This window comes from Pteropus vampyrus, unplaced genomic scaffold (assembly GCF_000151845.1).
Source record: "Pteropus vampyrus isolate Shadow unplaced genomic scaffold, Pvam_2.0 Scaffold97, whole genome shotgun sequence".
Taxonomy (NCBI): Eukaryota; Metazoa; Chordata; class Mammalia; order Chiroptera; family Pteropodidae; genus Pteropus; species Pteropus vampyrus.
In genome coordinates this window covers 4,817,112-4,822,653 of record NW_011888878.1, presented here as the reverse complement: position 1 = coordinate 4,822,653, position 5,542 = coordinate 4,817,112, and the positions used below count along the sequence as shown (strand labels likewise).

General features: G+C 32.9%; 1 pseudogene; it reads left to right on the top strand.

Moving 5' to 3' along the window:
* Positions 1–362: 362 nt before the first annotated feature.
* On the top strand, positions 363–481 carry LOC111742595 (annotated as a pseudogene).
* Positions 482–5,542: the final 5,061 nt, after the last annotated feature.

Below are 5,542 nucleotides of genomic sequence, written 5' to 3'. Positions count from 1 at the left end.
AAACCCAGGATCTATAACCAAGGTTACTTTATCCAGCAAAGCTATCATTCAGAGTTGAAGAACAAATAAAGATCTTCCCAGACAAGAAAAAGCTAGAGGAGTTCATTATCACCAAGCCAGTATTACAGGAAATGTTGGAGGGACTTCTTTAAGAAGAAGAAAGAATTCTATCAAAAACGTGAATAAAGAGTGGCAATAACTATATATCTATCAATAGGTACCTCAAATGAAAAAGAATTAAGTGCTCCAACCAAAAGATAGAGTGGCTGAATAGATAAGAAAACAAGACCCTTACATGTGCTGCCTACGAGAGACTCACTTCAGATTAAAAGACACACACAGACTAAAAGTAAGGGGAAGGAGTCTATGGCCATGCCACCCTGAACATGCCGGATCTTGTCTGATCTCGGAAGCTAAGCAGGGTCGGACCTGGTTAGTACTTGATTGGGAGACCACCTAAGAATACCAGGTGCTATTGGCTTTAAAAAATAAAATGAAATAAATAAATAAATAAAAGTAAAGGGATGGAAAAAGATATTGCATGATGGACCTAGAGGATATTGTGGTGAATGGAGTAAGTCAAATAAAGACAAATGCCACTTGATTTCACATACATGTGGAATCTAAAGAACAAAATAAACAACAATGACAACCAAACTGGAGACAAACTCATAGATATAGAGAATATTTTGAGGGCTACTAAATGAGAGAGGAGTTTGGAGGGGAGGTTGGTAAAAAAGGGCAAAGGAGTTAAGAAGTATAAAAGGATAGTTACAAAATAGTCATGGAGATATAAAATATAGCATAAGAAATATAATTAATAATATTGTAATAAATATGTAAGGGGGAAGAATACTAGATTTAGTAGGGTGATCACTTTGTGAGTTATATAGATCTCTAATCACTATGCTGTACAACTGAAACTAATATATTACTATATGACAAATACTCATTGAATTGCATACTGTAAATATGAGCAACTCATTGTTTATTATATTTCAATAAAGTTATTAAAAAACTACTTAAAAAGGAGGTATATTTACTCATGTATGTACAGTCATAGTGATCAAAATGAGCCACTTATTTGTCTTTGCTATAGTTTTGGGATCACAATGAGTTAGTAGCTTCACAAACAGTATGCCTTGGGGGTGGCCTCCTTACAATGAATTACAAGATGGCATTGCTTTTGTGAAGTCCCTGTATTTCAGCGTCTGATCACTAGAGTATATCTCCAGCAGTTGGTTAATTAGTTACTGACTGTAGAAGACTTAAATTACCAAATTCACAAGGAAACTTATCTGTTTACCAAGTTGCTGAGTAGTTAAATTAAAATGAAAAATACAATTGTCAAAGAGACCAGAGGAATCAGTATTTTCATAGTAAAGCCACACGAGAAATCAAATTAAAATCAGAATGTTGCTTGGTGAGCAACAAGTCAGAGCAAGAGGAGCTTGTTGCATGATTAAAACATCTCATAGTGCCAATTTATAATAACCCAATACATCTGCTACCATCATTAGGGCTTGGCTGCCATGGGAGCTACATAGTTGGGTTTGAAGTATTAACAGCACCAAGATTTTTCATGGTGGCCAACTTGTATACTGGCAACCACCCTGCTTCCTAGGGTGGCTTTTGCTTTGATTTATTACATTTCTTATGAATTGATTTTATAAGATTTTCTGAAAATATTGGAAGGTTCAGCAGCACAACAAAGTAAAAAAGAATACAGACACTGTGTTTGAATCCTAGTTCTGCAACTTACTATCTTAAATTTTTAATCTCCTCAAGGCAAAGACTTCAAATTTGTCAAATGGAAATAATAACATCTACTTTGTTAAGTTTAAATATCATCAGCTTCAGCACAACAAACAGTAGACAGCATTGTGTAGTGTTTAAGAGTATTGTGTCTAGAATCAGATAAACCTGACTTTGTCCCAGATCTACCATGACTTTCTCTTCTAAGTTTTATTTTATTTCCAAAATGTGGGAATAAAAATTCTGTCCCATAGAGTAGTTTTAAATTGAATGAAATAAAAATAAAGCATTTATTACAGTTTCTGTCAGTTAATGCATGCTCAACAAACAGTAGCTATCTATGTAAGTAATAGCACTATTAGTATTCCTTGTATTTCTAAGAATTAACAATACTCTGTAGTGAATATGTAGTGAGCCATGATAAGTAACAAAATAATACTCAAATTAATGATTCAAGGGATTGTCTTTGGTTTGAAGAGTTTTCACTGCTCTTGTCAGTCATTCGGATGCCAATGATTTTAGGTTGGCTGGAAGTGATTATCACTGAAATTTATGGGCCCTTTGTAGGACGCGACATAAGATTGCCCTGATGAATTGAAGCCTCCAAAGAGGCTAATGTTTCTCTGCCTGTAAATTTCAGAAATTGTCCCTCTCACTATAGCAGTATTCATTTTGGATGAGGGGAATCTTCCATCTTGCTTCCAAGATTGTGTTTTTTTTCTGGGATTATTTAGAAAATGCTGATTTTCCTGAACAAGAGTCTGGCTGCCTCTTCCCTGCAACAACCTGAAAACATTTCAAAAAAAAAAAAATGGAAATTATATTTAGGGGAAAAGCTTTCAGAGAAGAGCACATCATGGTGGCCATTCTTTTCATAAAGCTCGAGATGAGACACTGATGAAAATTAAGGTGAGACAGAACTTCTATAAGTGACACTATGAATCTGATGTAATTTGAAAATATGATGAAATATATTGTTATAATGCCTAATCATAATAAAAGTGAGACTCTTTTTTGCTGACAACTATGCAAAATTAAAAGAAAAAATGTTGAAAGAGTGAAATATTTTCTAGCTTTGTCATGAGACCATAGAGTATGTATCTTGTGGTGATTTAGTATCTACTACAAAAGAACAGTAGAAAGTAACTGTTAAGTAACCACTCTGAAATTTTCCTGGACAATAATTCTTACATGTGATTTCTGAGGTATTAAGCTATATTCTAACACAGCATTAAACAGTTCAGAGTATCAAGGAATTCTTGCAGTTATTAAAAACACTTATTCACAAAATTTAAAAAGTCTCAAACACAATGTGTCTCAAACTAAAATCCTGATTCCCTAGCCCCATCGCAAACTTGTTTTTCCTACAGTTTTTCTATCTTAGTGACTCAGGCCCCAAACCTTGGATTTATCTATAGCTCCTCTCTTTTTCTCACATCACAGATTCAATCTGTCAGGAATCTCTTTTAGCTCTCTCTTCGAATTATATCCAGATTACTTCTCGGTCTTTCTTCTGCCACCACACTTGTATAAGCCACTGTCATCTCTCACTTGAATTATTCCATAGCCTCAGTCTTCCTGTTTCTGTCTTTGCCCCAGTTTTTACTCTAGACAAGAGTGATCCTTTTAAATCTATGTTGGATCATGTCATTGCGAGATCATTGCTCACCATAGTTTTCTTGTCACTTCAACTATCAGAAGTACTTCTTCTGATTCATTTGTCTTGTAGGATCTTTTCTCTAATATTTTACTTAGAGGTGGTTCTTGGTGATGTATTCTCAGAATCCATGCATAGCCTCAAATATCGTTGTTGTTTTTTTTTTTTTTCCCCACCATGACAGATAAATGATACCTTAAAAGGATATTGGATCCTTACATTGCAATGCTTTTATCTCAGTGGTCTACATTCCACCACCTTTTCAGTTGATAAATCCAAAATCAGAAATCATAGTTTTGTGAATTATATCATAGATATGAAAACAACAGGATATATTTTTAAGAATTTTTTTGTAGAATTGTTTATGAACTAAAAGTCTTAAATTATTTCAGGAAAACCTGGGATGTGGGGAGAGTAGGGAAAATGTATCCTAAAGATTTCATCTTATGAGGAGAAGTCTAAGCGGTAAGGAAACAGAGTCTTTAGATGAAAAAATTATATGAATTTTGGATAAGGAAAAATAACTCTATACGAGAATACCAAAATTAACAAGAAGTAAAATATCATAAGCATCTACACACATGCAAAAATAAAGATGGAAAATGAAGTAAAATACATTGTAAAAATTAAATAAGATGAAAATAGCAAGATCAGATAAGGAAGTTTTTACGCTAAATATGCACATACTAAGAGATTTTTTTTTTAGAAGACAGAGACAATAAGATTACGGTAAAACCTCAACCCTAGCTACTGTCCATTTAAAAGAAACACTCTTAAGTGACATGTTGAAAAATGTTGAAAATGAAGAGAGATGGTCAAAGAGAAACTAGTCTAAGGAAGTAGAAAGAAAGTAGCAATATTAATACAACAAAAAGTGGAAATTTAGGTTAATAGCAATAAAAATATTGAGGAGCAGAATTGAATGAACTAGTCCAGGGTAAAAGAGGAAAGATTACAGTCAAAAACTGTTCATCAAACTATATAGCAGCTCATTAAACTATATAGCAGCTCATTATACTCAAAGCAAAAACTATTAGAAATGCAAGATGACTTAAATAAATAAATGGAATTTAAATACCTTCCTTCTTTAGGATTAGGTAAATGTCATAAGAAAAAATAGATAAAAACATAGAACAACTCAACGATATAGTAAAAAAATTGATTATAAATGTATGCATATGTAATATCAATCTAAATAGAAAGACATACAAAAATGTTTAAAAACATTGAAAGTATATTTATCCTTTACAAAAATAAAGAATATTACATATATCTAATATGTAATCTAATCTATATATGTACTCACAATAAAGAACTAAAAATAAATTCTTAAAAGCTGACTCTTCTAAAACAAAGTAAGAGAAACCTTATCTAATATGAAATTAATAGACTCATAAATAATCAGTCATAAAAGAAATAAAATTGAAATAGTAAAAATGATAAGAAATATCAAAGATAATATAGATGATAATTCTTCATATCAAAATATACAGCTGAATTAATTTTTATTTTTAAAATAATAGCTTCTTCACTTGATATTTACATTTTTGTGGAGAACAGGTTGCAAGCTGACAAGGTCCTTGCAATCTGTGAGGTCAATCAAGGGTTGCCTCACCTCTATGAATCTTCCTAAGGATGGGGAAGTATGAAATGATCAAACTGATTGAAGAACAAGGCAGTGTTGCTCCGAGGCAGGGAAGTATGCTCATAGCCTCGAGCAGACGGAAATGCAAAAGATTATAGCAGAGTGTGTAGGTTGGGTGGGAATAATCTTATTTTAGTTAGCAATTGTATGCTCTTGTATAAAAGCAACTTGCAAAAATAAAACTGGGCCACTACTCCATCTTCAGTGGATAGTGGACCTCCTGATTCCAACTTTCTGTCTTCTTTCTTTTCTCAATATCCCACCGTTCCCACTCAGGTTTATTTTCCAGAGCTGCATTGGTTGTGGCAGGATTTATCACTTGCTGGATGCAGCACATTTTTCTCAGTCTAATGGGTGGAAATTGTATCTCACTCATAGTCTAATTTTCATTTTTTATATTATGAGTAAATACTTTTACGTATGTGTATTAGTCATGTATATTTTGTCATCTGGTAGTTGTCTTTGAATGTATCCTTTCTTCATTT